Here is a 20,548-nt window from a genome sequence, read left to right on the forward strand (position 1 = left end):
TCTTTGCCTGTAATAACACCTCTGAATGTTTTAAGGTACTATCTAGCAAACTACTTTAGTTTGACAAAATGGCTCAAGAAAAAAAAAAGCAACAAAGTTGTGTCTCTCCTATTTGAGGTTGAAAAGCTCATGGTATGGGCAAGATGTCTCGAGAGAGAAGCATATCTGAAGATAATTATGGATGTGGTTTTGCACACATTGCTGATTGGAAGCAAAGACATTAAAACAAAGTTTCAAGAGAGTCATATTTCCAAAAGAGCTATTCACTTGGATAAAACACATTGTGACTGCAATGCATGAAGCTCCTTTGGCATTTATTAAAAAAAAAAAAAAAGCCCATGTTGCAGTCAGCGACATGCACTAAACAACATCTCACTGAGCATTTCCATTCTATTATGTCTAATACTGTGGATGTTATAAAAGAACTTTGTAAAATCTAACAAAATTTACCAATACTTAGTTTTATTGGAAATTTAAGTTTATTTTTTTCTGCATACCTAATACAAATGGTATGATTTGTTTATCTAAGTCATACAATATTAAATCGTTATATTAAAGGACATAATAAGACCCGTGTTACTAAAGGAAACATTGAATGATGCACAATTCAAAAAAGTCTTAAAGCATATTGGTTGACGGTTATGAAGAAAATATCTTCGTTTTTTTTTTTTTCATTGAGATCCAGGATGCATAAAAAGAAAATCACCTTTTTCTTTATATAATTGCTTAAAGTGGGCTCCTGGGTGGCTCAGATGGTTAAGCGTCTGCCTTCGGCTCAGGTCATGATCCCAGGGTCCTGGAATCGAGTCCCGCATAGGGCTCCCTGCTCCTTGGGAGTCTGCTTCTCCCTCTGTTTCTCTCTCTCTCTCTCTCTCCCTCTCTCTCTCATGAATAAATAAATAAAACCTTAAAAAAATAAATTAATTGCTTAAAGTTAAAGCTGCTCTATGAATCTGAATTATTGAATAATTAAACCTATTTAGAGTTCTGAAGGAAGGTAATGCTGACTAGTTAATTGGTGTGTTTGCCTTCTCTTTAAAGCTTTGCCAGCCTTTCTCTTTAAATACTCACATTAAAATGACTCTGAAGCTATCTAAACCTTGTTGTTGTTTTTAACAATTGAAGAAATATGTTTTTGGAGTGCATGCAGGAAAATAAAGCTTGATAAATTTAATCTGGACAATTGCATAAATAGAATTGCTTGCACAATTTGCCTTTTCTATATAGTTTTAGATTGTAAATTACATCATAGCTTTTAAGTATTTATAAGCTAACCGAAAAGGTCTCTTTTTATAAATATGACTTTTTAAAAATCTGGGATAGAGGCTGTAAACATAGCTATTTCCAAAGTCTGCAATAAAGCCACAATTGGAAACCGTTAGCCCATGTTAACATTCTATTTGTTCATGGCCTAACAAGAGCAGTCAAGTTTATTTATGGATGTGTCTCCATCTCTTCAGTTCAAGTATCTACTTCTCATTCATTCCTACTATCATTAGCTCTTTTTCTGAAAGTTAATACTTTGTCAATATAGCACATTTTTAGAAACTAGGTTTAAAATCTGATCAAACTGGGAATTGAAATCACACTAGAGCTCTCTTACAGAGGCATTTTTTTTCCTCAGAGGTTTATGCCAGGGGATTCTTATAAATAGATCCTTCTAGAACTTGTGGTAGCTGAAACTAGTACTATATCAAATATTTTTTGTGTGTTGAATTCAAACCTATTTCAGGATGAAAAGCAGCTACTGAGGACACATTTGTTTAATTGTAAGTTCTTATAATTATTTACATATCTTATGCCATTTGTGTCATGTTCTTGTCATTCCATCTTTTCCTTTCCTGAAAGACCGTGTTATGATTATTATTACAAAGTGGGTAGAGTGGGTGCCTGGGTGGCTCAGCTGTTAGGCGCCTGCCTTCGACTCAGGTCATGATCCCAGGGTCCTGGGATCGAGCCCCGCATCGGGCTCCCTGCTTGGCGTGAGGCCTGCTTCTCCCTCTCCCACTCCCCCTGCTTGTGTTCCTTCTCTTGTTGTGTCTCTCTCTGTCAAATGAATAAATCAAATCTTAAAAAAAAAAAGTGGGTAGAGTAACCTACATTCCTTTTACCCAGTTCACTGCTAGATGATGAGCTAAAATGAAAATTAAATTTTTTTCCAGCAAATTTGATTTATTTGGGGGATCATCAGTAATTTAGAATTGAATGTAAACTTCAAGAAACTATTTTGAATAAAACTAAGAAGAAATGTTTATTGAAACCATGTACCAAGTAGTATTATAGTAAAAGTTGCCTCATGTTTTAGATTACATCTTTTAAAATGATTACCCTGAAAATTTCCAGTTTATAAAAAAAATGTTTAAAAATGTAAATAAGATGAAGACTAAAAAGAAAAGGCAGCATCATTTCTGCCTTACAAAAAGAGTACATTCAGCACATTCAAGGTAAAACATATGGCAGCAAAATTATTTTTTTTCCAGCAATCACAGTGTCTTAACATCATAATCTTATTTTTAGTGGATGTGTCAAGGTTGGTAAATCTGGGAGTAGACAATGTATTCTACATTATCCCCATCTTCCAAAAATATCCATGAAGTTTTCTTTTCAAATAAAGACAAAGTCAAATTATTCTTGGGGAGAGAAAAACAAAACAAAACAAAAACAAACTTTAGAGAGTCTTGGAGTTTTATTGCCCTTTATAGAAAGAAGCCTGTCCTGAATGCGTGTGGAGACACACCTGAGAAGCAGAACTCATTACAAGCACTTATTCCAATTTCAGAGATTCACGCCTCTGAGGGGTTATTCAAAATAACTGTGAAAAAAAATTATTTTACCAGTTAGGGGCACCTGGATGGCTCAGTCATTAAGTGCCTGCCTTTGGCTCAGGTCATGATCCCGGGGTCCTGGTATCGAGCCCCACATTGGGCTCCCTGCTCAGCAGGAAGCCTGCTTCTCCCTCTCCCACTCCCCCTGCTTGCGTTCCCTCTCTCGCTGTGTCTCTCTCTGTCAAATAAATAAATAAAAAATTAAAAAGAATTATTTTACCAGTTATGAACATAAAATAATGACATCACCCTAAGTTTACTGCTTCTAATCTTGATATTAAACTATATTTAGAGTCATTACTAGGATTGAAAATAATGGCCAATCTACCTTGATTTCTGTTCTCAGAAAGAGTGGCCATTAAAATCTTTAAATCAAAATACTTTAGAAATCCATTTCCAATAGTAATGAAACTTTTGTTCAATATTTGGGTTACATGATTTCACTTCAATTAAGATACAATTGCAAAGTCATTCATAAGCTGCCTTTTATTGTCATTTATTTTCAGATCGATAGATAGATATGATTCTGGCATTTTTATACAGATTGTGAGCCCAAGTAAATCAACTGAATTTTTTTCTGTACACTTGTCCTATTTACATTTCAGTTATTGAAACTTAAAGAAACTGCTAATTTATGTCTAACTAACTTATATGAATAATCTGATATTACAGAAATGAAACCCACAGGCCTCATTAAATATGATTAAAAATTTTTTTTAAATATGCACACTTATTTTAGAGAAAATAGCCAGTGAAGTGCTAAGCAACAACAACAACATCAACAAAAAGAAAACCCTTGTGCATCTTATTTGCATAGAGGCCAAGGGATAAAATCAAACCCCGTGGTTAACGACAGTCTTGGAGCCCTTGATCAGAATATGTTGTTTTCCTTGTGGAGGTGGAGGAAAGCATTGCAAAATGGAGCCCACAGCCAAATAGCTGAATAAAACATATGGTTCAGGAGCTCAATATATACTGAAGCTTTAACTTTAGTACATTGATTTTTAAGCTTCCTCTTCTAAACTTTGGTATAATCTGAGAATTCAAATTCAGAGTTACTTTTAATTTAATTCTTTCTGAGGAAGGAGTGAGAACTGGTACTTACACTTAAATTTTTACCAGGCTTTTCTGATCCACTTCTTCATTCTTCATGTTAAACATTAGTCCTTGAGGCGGGGAAAGGTCTCTAAAATAGGTAGCATATCTGTCCTCATGTTATTTATAATAAAATGATGAGAACAACCACTAGAATGTAAAATCAGAGACGAGGCCTACTGCCTCAGTATCCTTCTTTATCCTTTATTAGCATGAATTGAAAGGTAGTTTGAGGAGGCTTTAATTTATAAAACTTGGGACTCAAGCCCAAAATCTAGCATTCAGTGAGATACTAGTTCCTAGGGATATGATTAGCTGCTTTAAAAATAACATAAAATAAAATAAATCTTCAATTTCAAATAGGTTTGGCAAATGCTGCATGCTAATTTCCCTTCCTGGAGAATCATGATATTAATATTTTATAGGTCTTAAGAAGTCCTCATGCAAAAAAAAAAAAAAAAATAGGAGGATCTCTCACACAAGCATAACCACAACAACTTTTGTGCAGGGTACTTGTTAAAAGCTTGAGGGACTGCTATTCGTTATAGCATGATTTGGGCATTGCTACTATAGAGCAATATAAACTAGGAACTAAATCTGCTGTCCATACACCTTTGGAAAGAATCAATATTAGACACTGTCTGGACAATAATCATGTCTTCATTTACTTTATGTTATGAGCCTGACCTTTTGACATAAGACATAAAGAAAAAATAGAGAAAACTCTCCAAAAACTATACCCCTGATTTTGGCCAACCATCTTATAAATGCATTTGTTGGTCAACGTTGGGGTGGGGATGAGGTGAGGAGTGGAGGGGACGCTAGGTGACTGATTCAATCATTGCAAACTCCTTGTTGCTATTAAATAAATAATAAACCATGGAGACCTCCTTTCCCTTCTCTCTCCCTCCCTCTCGCTTCTTCCCTTTCTTCCCCCTGCTCCCATAAGTCTAAAACATTTGTAAAAATTACACTATTTGCCAAATTCTGTTGTAGTAAAATGAAAGTGGAAGCCAAAACAAATTCCTCTTTGTATGGGAATTCTAGTAAAGAAAACATTAATGAAATGACCACAGAATTAAATGTGCCTGGTAAGCTGAGTTTAAGTTTATAAAGGTAGACAAGAGGATTTGACATTGTTCTAGTAAAGAAAACATTAATGAAAACATTAATGAAATGACCACAGAATTAAATGTGCCTGGTAAGCTGAGTTTAAGTTTATAAAGGTAGACAAGAGGATTTGACATTGTTGTACCTGGGATGGGAAGTGGTTAGCGACAGAAGGTAGAGGTTAAATATCAGAGCTATGTCTCCCTGAAGAACGACTTTTAAACTGAGATCAGAAGGAGTGGTTGCTTTTATAACCTTAGTAACCACTTGAAAGTGAAAAAAAAGTATCGATTAAACTTACTAAAAACAGCTTTTTTTATATACCCTGAATGAGTTACTTTTAATCAGGTAATCAATAATTTGTTAGTGGATCCAACTATGAGCTCAATACCAGGGGAGATACTGAAGGTGAATAAGACTTGGTCTCTGTTTCAAGGAGTCTGCAAATTAATGAAGGTGCTAAAATGGATATACATGAAATATACATTAGTGTTCACGGACACATTTGGGAACGCATATGAAATAATTCTTAAATCCCTTGAAAAAATGCATTACCTTCATATTGGCTTATAATTTCATATGTCCTCTTATAAACTTTAGCTATATTGAAATTAAATGAATAATGGAATTCTTGAGAAAAAAAAATCACACATGAGCTTCAGAAATCCCTAAGATGCTTTACTAAATCTTATAAGATGGCTGTCGCTTGAGTTGTTCAGGTCCTCACTTAAGCCTGACAACTGCTTACTGATGAGGTATCATGAGCTCACCATACCTTTAAAATATTTTCTGAAAAAAAGGGTACCTCTGTACAGTTTCCTTAATGACGTATGTTGTACTTCTTTCTCTCTGTGACAACTTTATTAAGTTAAAACTCTTAAGTAGATTACCAAGATTTCATATGTAGGAAGACACAATCTGAGGAGATTATGGCAACTCAGCATATTCACTACAAGTCATTTTTTTTCTTTCTTTTTTGTATCTGTACATTCCACTCAGAATATTTAAACGCTTTACCATTGTAATGTAAACTTAACTGTTTTAAACTGTAATTTTGAGGCCCACCAAATATGTTAGGTAATCCAACTGCTTGTATTAAATTAACTAAAATCGCATAGTCATAGTGTTTAGAAACTACCTTTAATTTACTCACTGGGGACTGGAAATTAGCAATCATATAACAGTGTATTTTCTTTAGGAAAATTTGCAAGTCATCTGAATCTTTTCCCAGGTTACATAATGGCCATATTTCAAAATACCTTATATTCAATTCACTTGGTTCATAAAATTTCTATTGGAGTCACAGTTTATGCATTGGAAACATTTTCATTTATCAAAGTCCTATTCTCTTGATCATTCCCATCTCTTTCTTTTCTCTCTAAATCCATGCCAAATCACAAAACAATCCAGGACAAATTCAGAAAACAATTCACCCCTCTGCCACAAAGTTTGGAGTTTAATGGAGAGTTTAAAATGTAGTAGCACTGTAATATAAAATATAAAATGATATGTATAAATTAGAAACTCTTTCCTCCACTTTACTTTCTTCACCATATGTTTTGTCTGTACCTCTTTTGCCTCATTTTTAAGATCTTATTCTTTAAATTTAAAGATGTTGTAATCTAATATGGCAGGCAGGACAAGTAAAGAAAGCCATAAATAATAAAATAAATTTACTTAAACTCAGAGCTGCAGCAGACAACTGCAGACAACTAAGTTGTCTGCAGCCAGAGCTTCAAATTCTCCCTTGCTAGCATTTAGATACCAAGCACAGTTGATCTGTTCTTTAAATAATATTACATTGGTGTTTTTCCCTTTAAGTTTCAGCGTCAGAGGCTTGGCCTTAACGACTCTTTAAGCTCCTCTTTCCCAGCTTTCAGTGTCTGTATACAATGGTATCTGTTTCTGTTTTTCTCTGCGTGTCTTGTCTCTGACTCTACCTCTCTCTTTCTAATTCTCATTGCAAATCCTTGTCAAAAAGAATCTTGATCAAATATCACTTTGACATCTCCATGCTTAATACTTTTTAGTAGTTTGTTGTTCTTCATTGGACCAAATCATGGACATATAAAAGGGATATATTAAAATTATTTATCTTGTAATCTCTTTTTACACATGAAAAAATCAGCCTCAGAGAATAATTTTCCCACCCCCTTCGTCTTAAACACTTAGTGGCCTCTATATACCCATTCATTCAGCATTCATCAAACATTTATGTGCTACCCAGACTGATTCAGCAAAGAACTACATACTTTCATCTTGATCTCCCCAATGCCTAGCAGCGTACCTGACTCCTACAAGGTGTGCAGGCAATACTGATTGGATAGATAAATGGGTGTACAGATGAATGAGTGACTGAATGAATGTGGAATGTTCTGGGAATCCAAAAATTACAACAGTCTTGCATTATAACTCATTATCCGTGGCTCCTCCCAGGTTTCAAAAATAGAAGAACACCTAGCGTTGGGCACTTGTCTGAGAAGGTAAGCTAGATGACTGATCTTGAAGCTGCATCTGTACAGCAAACTGCCTTTACATAATTCAGGTTGGTTTAAAGAATTTAGTGGAACTTAGCAGGTAATGTTCTCCAAGCTAACTTTTAGGGCCACCACTGCCAATGTGTAAGTGTTGCCCTGCAAAGGGATACATTTCCAGGATATACTGTATTCATTCGTGCAATACATTTGTTAGTGGATAAAATATTTCTGATCTTGTGGAGATTACATTATAACACAAACATAATAAAGTATTTACTATACTATGTTAGAGGCTGATACATGCTAAAAGAAAAACAAAAAGCATAGTAAAGCAAGTTTGAATAGGTGTTCTGGGCAAGTGAGAGGGACTAATTACATCATTAAACTATATGGTGAAAGCCAGCTTCATTGAGAGGGTCAGAAGTGAGAGCAGAGGCTTGAAGGCAGAAGAAAATGTTTCAGGCAGAGGGGAGAGTTGAGCAAAGCCTTGGGATAGGACTTTGCATGTAGTGCTTGAAAAAAAGCAGTGTGGTTGTGCAGCAAGGGAACCATAGTCCTAGAGAGGTCAGAGACAGGATGATATTTGAGACATAAAGTGGAAGCTCATGTTGAGCCCTGAAGAATATTTTACTTTGAGGGAAGTAAAGAGTTACTTCAGGGTTTTTAAAGAGCTCATTTTTGCTTCTGTACCATTTATTATGCTGTTCATTCACTCCTGTGTTTTTTCACTCCTTTTCCATAAGTATGTGTCATGGATTGAAAAACTGAGAAATAGGGAAAGTTAAGCTAATCAATAAATTTGAATGAGGGGAAAATGTAATAAAAGAATTAAAGTGATAGAAGGATAAGAATTCAGGGTCAAACTGAGACATTGAAATTTATGATTTCTGAAGCAGAAGGGCTCCAGAGATAACAGGAAAATTTTTCCTGTTTTTGGCTGGTTCAAAGTTGAAATTGTACTGGAGTGCTAAACTCTTGCATTACCCTAATCCAAAGTGAGACTAATCTCATCTCCTCTTCTGTTTTCTTATAAACAGTTTGTGCACGTGAATTAATTGAATGCAACTCAATACATTCACTGAGGCTGTGTGATATACTGCTTAAAAGCTCCAGTTTCCCATGTCGGTCTGCCTGGTTTTAAATATTGATTTTATGATTTGTTGGCTATGTAACCTTGGTGGATTACTCAACCACTCTTTCCTGTTTCCTTTTTTTTTTCTAAAGATTTATTTATTTATTTGAGAGAGCGAGAATGAGAGAGAGAGAGTACATGGGAGGGGGGAAGGGTAGAAGCAGGCTCCCCGCTGAGCAGGGAGCCCGATGCAGGACTCGATCCCAGGACTCCGGGATCATGACCTGAGCCGAAGGCAGTCGCTTAACCAACTGAGCCACCCAGGCGTCCCTCTTTCCTGTTCCTAATCACTAAAAATATAGATAATTATAGCATCATTCTCACACGGTATTTGTGAAAGTAGAATGAGTAAATACTTGTGAAGTGCTTCCAACAGTGTATTTCCCTATGGACAACAATGTCGATGACACAGATGACCATATTATTCCCACCATGTTTACTGCAAGGAATTCAGAGATTCCTTCAGAAATAGTCCCTACCTTCACAACATTTTAATCAGTTACCTTGACACAGGCTGTCTTATGTTTCATCTAACCTTCTATATGCATATTTTATCTTCTTAATCAGATTACATCTTCCAACAGGGTAGATACATAATAACTCATATATGTGTGTGTGTGTGTGTATGTTATTTATGTATTATATATATTTATTTATGTTATATATTTATACCTTTGGAAGAAAATATAAATTAGCTATACACTAGATTTCTATTAACTTATTTGCTTTATTTGTTTGAAGGTTATTGTTATTTATTCTTTTTTTATTGCTATTTATTCTCGGGCTAAATCACATTTTCACTTCTGAATATCACTGTATGATCCTGAAAGTAATGCTCTGAATATTAGAAATAGAAATCTAACTGCAGTTTCAAACTTAAGTCTTTGGTTTCTTGACTACACTGTGATTTTTCTTCCTTATAAACTACTTGCCTGTGGAATTAATCATCAGATCTTCTGAAGTAGACATTTTATTGCTCATTGTCTTTAAATACTTTGTGGTGAATTTTCAGGGGATTTCTAACAGTAGTGCTTCCTCATCTTAGCTCTTTGCTCTATAATTACTTAATTTCTTCACAAGCATCTTCCCAGTAGAGTTAACAACCTCCTTTTCCCCAAGGTCTATATGTTCTAGGGCTATAACTATACGACTATGTATAGACCTGGTATATATCTTGATATTTCTTTTTGTTTTTTTCATGGGCCAATAGATTGTTTTAATTCTCTATATGAATCAAACTTTTCATTTTTAGGAAAGGTTAAGTGTAACTTCAGTAGACATCAATACAGAAAGATTTTGTTCCATGGACTAGTTTCTTTAGTCAATTGCTTCTAGCTGTCTCCACCAGGATAGATGCATTTACAGAACTGGCTGCGCTTGAGCCTTCTTTGCAAGCAGCTTTAGATCTGCAATGCACTTGGCAATTTTCTCCTTTTCCTGCTGTACAGAGATGCTCTGCACCACATGCTTCTCCACCCAGTTTATCACGTGCTCTTGTTCCTTTCGGCGCATCATGTTCTGCACAGAGATGTGATAGTCCAGGCGATTCTTCACCTCCTTGTATACTCTGTGCAGCCGTTCCTGGTAAGTAAGTTCTAGTGCCATAGCAATGTTATTCCTCTGGACATCGAAAAGGTAATGGCTCTTGTGAACCAGGGCCTGCTGTGACTTCTCCATATCAATTGCATCCTGGATTTGTTTGATGGAAACCTGCTTCACCTCTTCTAGTTGGGCAATTTTTTGCTCATTGAGTTTATCAGCAAATTCTCCAATAGAGGCACCATATTTTTTTAACTACATAGATAAGCAACCCTATTGTTGATATGGCAGAGAAGGTCTCTGCAGTAATCACATATATTTCTTTGGACAGAAAATATAGGATAAGTCCGGTTCCAAGCACATAGGGTCCTGTTATGTCAGTTTTGGGGTAAAGGAACTGGAAGAATTCTTCGGGGAACAGCCCCAAACGAACTTTTCCTCCATGTTCAGGAAGAGGTGGTACAGGGGCAAGACTTGGCTACCCTGTGTGGAAGATCCTTGTTGCCTGCAATACCCCTGGACCAAGGAAAGCTGCATTCTTCAGACAGGGGGCCGCTGCAACGGCCGCAGAAAAAACCACCCGGGACAGCATGGTCAACCAGGGTCCAGACAGCAGGCTCTGCGTCCCAGTGACCCGGGCAAGAGTCTCTGTCAGGGGCGGGAGCAAGATGGTCGCTCCTATCTTGATATTTCTATGTTGATAAACACATTCCCCTTCTACTTTCTCTTTATCACTGTCTTCACATTTAGAAAAGTGTGATTTATCCATTTGGAATCACAGGCAATGACATAGTAACTATCATAATTTTGCCATAATTTGGTCCCTATGGGCAGCAATACTTAATAACTCTTCTGGTCCAATTATAATATGGAAGTGTTACAAACACAGATTGGCAAAAGGAATAATATTATGCCTAACACAGTGGTAGTATGGCAATTGACATTGATGGCTTTGCCAAATGGCAGACTGGAAATTTTAAGGGTCTCTTAATAGCCTTAAAGCTCTTAGTTATTTGCCATCTGAGTCATTTCTAGATTTTATTAGCAAGATACAGGATTTAAATGTCTCTGCCAATTCATCAACACATCAACAACAACTAAGTGTTAAAATAGCACATTTCTTAAAGGAAACTCAGGCTCAATTTAAACTATATTCTCTAAATGTCTCAATAGTAGAAACAAAGATACATGTAATAATGCATGTATTATTTTAAACACTTGTTTAAAATAGGGATGCTGATGCTATATCTTACATTTTATGAAAAATATTCCATTTCATTGTTTGGATAGAAGGAAGCACTGAGCATTATCTTGTCAAATATGCCAGGCACCCAGAAGAGTGCCTTGCACACAGTAAGTACTCCATAAACATTTTGAAAAACTGTATGAATTCTATCATATCATTTAATATGTACCCCTTCCCTGTTTCCTGATCAATTTACATATCATTCTTCTTCTCATTCCATAAACATATGACCCCAGAATTGACTTACTGCTTATAAACTACATAAAAATGTAATACATTTTGTTTTACAAAACAATTTCATAATTATGTTCTTTACATGCATTTTGCTACTTTATTTAATACGTATTTATTGAGCTTCTACTACGGAGTCTTTGCCCTACAGACGCTTATGATGTAGTGATGCAGACAGGCAATAACACCACAGGCTGAAAGTGTTAAGACGGGTTCATTATGCAGTGCAATGGCAGTATAACGGGGAGCCAAATAATAAAATTTGGGAGGGGAGGATGAAAAGACTTCAAGAAAAAAAGAAAAAAAGCTAAGATGGGGAAGATAAGTAGGGGCAAAACCGTAAAGAGGAGCGACTGAGACCATGGTGCTGATAACCGCTTCGTGAGAGCCTGCTGTGCACATTGCCTCCTAACCATGGGACCAGTGACATTGAGTAGTTTGAAACAGATCATGACAAAAACAAAAACAAACACAAAAAAACCCCAATAAACAAAAAAAAGGGGCTTTTGTTTGTTTGTTTTGTTTAATTCTCCCCTACTCTTGCTCAGTCTACTTCCAACGGCATCCCTGGTTGTAACAGGGGGAAAGAGAACTTGAGAACAATGTCAACAGAGAGAAATAGCAAGACCAAAGGCATGGAGGCTAAGAATTCATGCCTCCTGGGGAAAACACTCAATACAGCTGAAGAATGGTGTTTGACATGGAGCGTGTTGGAGCTGGCAAGATACGTAGAAACCGTATCATAACATACCCAGCCAACCATGTATGTACTATATATATATATATCTGATATATTTTAGGGAAAAAAAATCTTCATAATTTTGAGCGTCTGAAAAATATTAACTTGTTCAAGAGAAGCTGAATGCCCTATAACTTTCATTTACACACCATTCTATTTTTCTCTGGGGAGGAAAGGCAGTGTTATTTCTCTTATCACTTATGATAGGTAGTTGCCCTTGGAACTCTGTCTCTAGTACTTTTTATGAAAGTTTCATTATTGGCATTTGTTTAACTTCCTGAAGTTAAAAATTGTAATTGTCTTTTTGTCTTCATCACTGTGAAGATGACAGTTTCAAATGTTGCCCTTCTGTTACCTGCTCCCAGGAATAATTTATTGTTTTTATATAAACTGCACTTTTCTTTGCCTACTATTCCTGTTTTCCCATACAGATGGTAAACAGTGATGAGATTACTTAATTTTCTCATTACCATGACAAAGTCGGAAACCAGAACTTCCTGCACCAAGATAGTGTTGCCTAGAAGAATGTTTTTTCTGTAATTTATTGTAGCCATTCCCAGACAATTTGAAGCTGTTTACTACATGAATGGAAAATCACAGACAAATGCAGATTGTTATTTTGGGATAATTTCCCTTTATTCTGATCTGACTATTAAGAGTTCCAGTCCAGAGCCTCTACCATTCAAAGGACCAATTACCCTTTGAATTCTGTTTAGACACCCCCAGTGATTAACCTAAGGCTGAGCATTTCCTTCTATTAATGGAAGACAGTAACATCCTAATGCTCAAAAAAATCTATTTCTCTGTATTTACCTTTCCCTTAGGCTTTCCTGCCCTTTATCCCAGTATTTCCAATATTATGAAAGTAACTTTCTGTCCCTTATTTGTATTTGTTATCAGAGTTGTTATCTTTGTATTTGTTATTAGAGTTTTCCATCATTCTTACTACTTATACTAATTTGTACTAATTTGTATTATGGTGCTTACACTTTGTAAACAGTATCTCCCAACTTGAATATTTTATGACATTTACACAAATTTTAAAAGTTTTATTTAGTGCTGTAAGGACTGCATGGCCCCAACAGCAATTCTCCATTTCTCTCATACTGACAAAATTTTCATCTAGGCACACAGATAATAAAGAAAAAGGCTACATTTCCAATCCCTTCTTATAGTTAAGGGTGGCCATGTGTCTAAACCCTGCTCAACAGAATGTGACCTGGATATCATGTGCAGTTTACAGGGACTTCTTCAAGAGACATTGTTGCATGCCCACTGTCCATTCTTCTCCATTAATCTCTCCAACCCATTGTTGAAATGCAGATGACTCCTTAGACATTAAGATTAAGGAATGGAGGGGTGATGGATTTCATGGGGCAGGCCCACCATCCAAGCCATAAATTACATATCTCCAGAATAAGCTTCTAATATGTTTAATCCACTATTAACATTTTTCCCTCGACAGTCAAACCTGAACACAGTTTTAATAATACATGCAGTTAAATGTATTTTTTTCTTTATGAGATTTTTGTTCCTTTGTATTCACCTTAAGGCCTTCCACGTCAGTGTCAACAGAACTTTTAAAATCCGAAATTACTGGGGTAGCTGGGTGGGCTCAGCTGGTTAAGTGTCTGCCTTGTCCTGGGGACTGAGCCCCTCGTAGGGCTTCCTGCTCATCTGGGAGTCTGTTCCTCCCTCTTCTTCTCCCTCCACTGACTCATGTTCTCTTTCTCTCAAATAAACAAACAAACAAACAAACAAATTAAATAAATAAAATCTTTACAAAAGAAATCCAAAATTATTGGCTCAGGTCATAATCTCTGGGTCCTGGGATGGAGCCCCATGTGGGGCTCCCTGTTCGGTGGGGAGCCTGCTTCTCCCTCTCCCTCCGCCTCTCTCCCCTGCTCATGCTCTCTCTCTCAAATAAATAAATCTTAAAAAATAAAATAAAATCCGAAATTATCGCACAGAGGACAAACCATTTTATTTATTTATATTTATTTATTTATTTATTTATTTATTTATTTATTTATTGAGAGCATGAGAGAGACAGAGAGCACAAGTGGGGGAAAGGACAGAGGGGGACAGAGAAGGAGAAGCAGACTCTGTGCTGAGTGCAAAGTCCGAGGCAGGGCTCAATCTCAGGATCCCCTGAGATCATGATCTGAGCTGAAATCAAGAGTCGGCTGCTTAACTGACTGAGCCTCCCAGGTGCCCCATAAATTTTGAGTTTTTACTCACTGTGCTTTATATTTATATTATATATACATTTATTGCCAGTTTTTTTTATGCATATAGTTTTCACAGAAATTGCTGCATCCTTTTTTCCCATTTCCGTGGTTTTCTCTGAGTAGAGTGTACTTCCCCATACTGTCGATGTTAGGTTTAGCTATGTGGCTGGTCTTGGCCAGTGGAATAGGTTTGAAACCCTGAGAGGTGTCATGCGTTTTTACTCACTTATATTGCATTTTGCCATCAGAAATAAAAAAAGCATGACTTGAGCTGTGAGCCTAATGCACAACCTGAAGCAGAGTCACCCCAGACAACCCACAAATACAGGAGAGAATTAAATGTTGTCACAGCAACATTTAGAGGCTTTGAGGTTGTTTGTTACATCCATTATCACAGCAATAAAGGAGTATACATTTGGTAAATATTTATGGAAGTACTGGTGATATAAATAATTTGTGTAATACAAGAATGATTATACTTTTGCATTACTGTAATTTTTACCTTAACTTCTGGAGAAAAAAAAAAAACTATGTAATTATGCGTATTAATTTACTAGTACCATTGTAACAAATTACCACAAGTTTAGTAACTTAAAACAACCAAAATTTATTATCCTGCACTCTGTAGGTCAGAATTCTGACACATCTCAGTGGGCTAAAATCAAGATGTTAGAAGAACTACATTCTTTTTGGAGGCTCTAGGGAAGAAGCACCCTTGTCTTTTGCAGCACCTGGAGGTTGTCTGCTTTCCTTGCCTTTTGGACACTTTCCTTTATCTTCAAAGCCAGAAATGTCAGATCAAGCCCTTTACACACTGACCTTCTGCCTCTTCTTTCACTTTTAAAGACCGTTGTGATTACATGGGGCCACCCAGATAATCCAGGGTATTCTCATTTTAAGGTCAGTTGATTCTATCTGCAACCTTAACTCTCTTTTGCTTATGTAGTGGGGTGAATGGCAGTCCCAAATATATGTCCAGTTGGAACCAATGAATGTGACTTTATTTGGCAAAAGAGTATTTCCAGATGTAATTAAGGATCTCGAGAAGAGATCATTCTGGATTAGAATAGGCACTAAATCCATGACAAGTATCCATAAAGAGAAGAAAAGGAGAGAAGACACAGAGGAAAAGTCCACATGAAGACTGAGGCAGAGACTGGAGTTATACAGGCCCAAGGCAAAGAGCTCATGGAGCCACCAGACATTGGAAGAAGCCAAGAAGAATTTCCCCCTTGAGCCTTCAGAGGGGAGTATTACCCTATCAACACCTTGATTTTGGACTTCTGGACTTTAGAGCTACGAGACAGTGCACTTCTGTTGTTTTAAGTAACAAGTCTGTGGTAATCTGTTATATGACAGCCCTAGAAAACTAATATATCATATCAAGTAGCATAGTTGCAGGTTCCAGGAATTAGGACATGGCATTTTTGAGAACCATTATTTTGCTTACCACTTTATATAACTATACTAAGTATCTGTAACTATACAAAGTAGTATCATCACACAAAATTATTTTAATTCTAGAAGCCCTGTATATATCACAAGTAACTGCTCAAAGTCCAGATTGGTTGCTTCAACCCAGAGAGAACAATAGTAAAATAATACCATCTTATTTTATTAACATTAATGATAAATTATATTTATAAAAATATTTAAACATTATCTCTTTCATTATATATTGCTCTCTAACAAACTTCTCCATGACTTAAAGGCTTAAAACAATAATTATTTTGTTTTCTTATTATTTTGTGGGTCAAGAATTCAGGCAGTGTGTGCTTGGGATCATTTAATCGGTTTCATTCAGCTGGGGGCTTGCCTGGACTGGAAGATCTAAGAAGACTTCCCTTATATGCTTGCACCTTAATATTTATGTGTATGGCCAAACTCTCCCTGTCTCTGTCCCCCTCTCCATCTCTATCTGTGTAAGTGGCTAGCTTTGGTTTCCACATAGTGTGATGGTCTTAAAGTAGTAAACTCACTCAAGGCTTCAAGAATGGTGAAAGTGCCATGGCACACCGTCACCCTCCCACGTCCCATCAGTCAATGCTGTCCACAGGACGAACCAGTGTCAAAGGGAGGAGGAGGTGACATAACATTTTATAGGAGGAATAGGTAAGGAGTCATGACCTTATTTAATCTACCACACACAGGGCCCCCTTCACAGGCATATGACCTATTTGGTTGCATAGAGCTCTATACTCAGAAGGGGACTGAACTTGGTTTAATGAATCAGTGTTTATATTTCTGATAGTTTTTGAAAAATGGGCCCCACATTTCCATTCTGCACACGACACCAGGAATTATGTAGCCAGTTCTCACCACACACATTAATTGCAGGGGTTAAAAAAAAAGTATTAAACTTATTTTTCAGGTGAGAAAACAGATTCATAGATATGAAATAATTTGTGTGAATTTCCATATATAGCAGGGAGAGAGTAGGATTTCTGATTCCAGATCCTTTATTCCATCTACTACTCCATTTTACTTGATCTCTTATTATAGAAATCTATGCTCTTTTTTAAGTATAAAATAAAAATTTCACCCAAAATTTTATTATGTGTCTATTATTTGCCAACCTAGGAGCTTGCAAATCTTGTATGTATAAATAATAATGTGATTCTTTATCACCATTACATTAAAAGGAGCAAACCCTTCTCTCTTTAGAAGCCATAGCAGTCCCCACAAAAAGACCTGGACTGGCACACTTTGGTTACATGCTCATCCCTGGATCAAACTGTGACCTGTGGAGTGGCACATTCTGAAATTTTTTTTAAGATTTTATTTATTTATTTGAGAGAGGGAATGAGATAGAGAGAGCATGAGAGAGGGGAGGGTCAGAACGAGAAGCAGACTCCCTGCTGAGCAGGGAGCCCGATGCGGGACTTGATGCCGGAACTCCGGGATCATGACCTGAGCCGAAGGCAGTCGCCCAACCAATTGAGCCACCCAGACGCCCAAGTGGCACATTCTGACTGGCCAGGTTTGAGTTTCTTGCCCAATCCTCACACTGGGAGTAGTGCTAAGTACCACTCAAATCTTACTAACTAATATATAAGACTACTAGTTTGCTAAAAACATGGTGATAGGCAGACACAATATTTCTACAAAGTAGTTAAGATGGAATATTAAATCTTATTTATCACATCAAAATCCATAGTCTTTTTAAAACCACAATGTTGATTTCTGGGGATAACTCTGTCATTATTATTATAGTTTAGTTTATTTTCAGTGACACTATGTGGAATGATTTGCCCATGTTAGAAACTCCTACATATATATTCGTGGCTTAAATATGATATCTCAAAGGATATTTATAGAAGCAAGTATTGTTAGTAAATGGGCTATCTTAATACCTTATGAGTTTTGATGTGATTTGAGGTTAGACATTTATAGATTGTATACTTGATGATATTTCCATGTGGACAGAGTCTGAGATCATGGACATAATAAAAATATTGAAATGTGAGTGTAGAAAAATCAACTGCCATATTTCCCACCCTGCTTTACATTAGTCTCTATGATAATATAATTTTTGCATTACTTTGTTGCAATTATGTTATTCTCAATTGCATATGAAAGCTAGAAGTCTTCTTTCCATCATGAAATATTTTGGTTCAAAGCTGTCCCGCGGGTTTTCCTTTCTTCAGTGTGATCGTATGTCTTGTAATTTATAGGGAAATATATAACCTATGTAGTCATTTCCTGAGTCGAAATTGACAGACATACTGTGGACATTTTAAGTGAAGTTCTACTTTTGAGATATGACCCACTTGTACTAGAAACAAGTAACAAAAATTGTTGACAAAATATTGAGAACGAAGTTACTTAAAACTGACATTAAAGCAGAACCAGAAAACACATTTTTAGACATATCACAGTTGGAACTCGTTTCGAGTTGGCCATGGTGAACTTCTGAGTATTACTCTTGTTATTCTTTTTTATCAGGAAAATAAGTCTTTGCTATCCTTTCCAAATAGTTCAACAACAAAGTAGAGTAACTATCTTGTAGATTAAACAAACTTTTAAACCTCTTTATTTTATTTTTTTAAAGAGTTTATTTATTTGAGAGAGAGAGAGCATGAGAGTGGGGAGAGGAGAGAGAGGGGTGAAGAGGAGGGAGAGAATCTTAAGCAGGCTCCTTCCGCCTCCCCCACCGAGGGTGGAGCCTGATGTGGGGCTCAGTCTCACAACCCTGAGAGATCACTAACTGAGCCAAAACCAAGAGGCTGACGCTCAACCAACGAAGCCATCCAGGGCCCCAATTAGTCCTCTTTATCTTCTTGTAATGGAATTTACACTTGTGAATCTAGTAGTATACATTCTTCCTACAACCCTTCTTGATTTTATTTGGGTAGAGAAATGCAATGATCATAACAAAAACAAATAAATGAAGAAAAATTCTCCAAGTCATCTTTTCACATAGGATGGGCAATGAGATGGACTGAACTTTCTGGAAAAGCTCTTTAAAAGGGATTTTCTCATCTGGGGATGGCATCCTTAGTGCTTCTTGCAGCTCATACCTAATGGTAAGAGTAACTATCTTGCATCCTTGAAGTTGGAAACTATGGCAATCAGAGAGATAGAAGGACTTCAAGTCCTTTAAGTATTTGCTGACCACCATACCATCCCTGGACTGGCCACCTCTGTAATTCTTTTATATGTGAAATACACAACTTATTTAAGTAACTAAAGGCTTTACCAATTTACTGCTTTCTTACTCCTCAAATGCAGTTCCCAGGTTAGAAATTTGTTCTCTTTGTGTATCTGAAATTCTGTTTTGTTTTTATATATTTTTTTATTTTTTCAATATTCAAATTATCTCTCCACACTAACATCAATAAAACTAATTACTGTGCTTTGGTTCTATTCAGATTTAGATTTTTTTTTTTCTTGGAATATAGTTCATGTAAATGTATTGAAAAATGTATACTGCTTATCCAAATGGATTTGACACCACTGGTTAATTGATGCTTCTAGTAATATACATTTAGGAACATACAAATGCTTCACAAATACTTGTGGATTGACTATAACAATTTTTTGAAAAAAAAAATCTATGGACTTAGGACTCCTAGAAAATCTACGTTATAGTTGCTGTTTATAAAGAAATGTATGATAGCCTTAAATCTAGATATACAGGTGGAATAATGATCAGCCACTCACAGATCCCTGCTCCGTGAAGCATGCAGAGTCTCAGTTGTGCTTTACCCACAGCTCTTCAAAGGATTTTTGATCCTTAAAGAATTTGTTAATAAAGTTTTAAACTTAAAAATCGATAAGATTTTTCTTTTTCTGAGTCTGATACGTGATAGTTTTACTTAAAGAAAAACAAAACAAAACAAAAACAAAAACAAAACAATCTACAATATCTAGACCAACACTTACCCCAGGATATTTTGGGACACTAATATTACAGTGAAAAAATATAGGAGGAGATGCCTGAAAAAAATTTATCTAAAGATATAAAGTAATGGAAGAAAATAAATGACCTGAAGATTGGGTACTTTATGAATTCACATTGAGGGAGATTTAATTCTTTTCCTACCCTTAAAACTTCTATTATCACCCCCTCACAGTCTTGCCTAAGTCAGAGTGTAAATTTACTATGAGGTTTCATTCTAAAAGCTGTTCTCAATATCTCTTAATCACAATGAATTTTAACTATTTTCTTTCTGTCTTATTGCATGTTGGTTTTGCCTTTTCTTTTGGAACCTAACTCATTTTAACTTACATCATTGTTATCTGTGGTTTTCTTTTCTTCCCTATTGGATTTTAAGTTTTTAGAACCTGTCTATATTTTGTTCTTCCTTGTAATCTCTCCACCATTCAGTTTCTTTCAATTCTAGCTGTTTAATTAATATGCTTGAGCACATCCATGAATGACTAAAAGAAACCTCCTACCATAATACCACAATTGCATCTA

General features: G+C 36.1%; 1 pseudogene; it reads right to left on the reverse strand.

Annotated features, from left to right (window-relative positions):
• Positions 1-9,998: 9,998 nt before the first annotated feature.
• On the reverse strand, positions 9,999-10,770 carry LOC114208024 (ATP synthase peripheral stalk subunit b, mitochondrial pseudogene; annotated as a pseudogene).
• Positions 10,771-20,548: the final 9,778 nt, after the last annotated feature.

Source organism: Eumetopias jubatus, unplaced genomic scaffold (genome assembly GCF_037043125.1).
Source record: "Eumetopias jubatus isolate StellerSeaLion01/CBP00866 unplaced genomic scaffold, mEumJub1_p1.0 scaffold_4, whole genome shotgun sequence".
Lineage (NCBI taxonomy): Eukaryota > Metazoa > Chordata > Mammalia > Carnivora > Otariidae > Eumetopias > Eumetopias jubatus.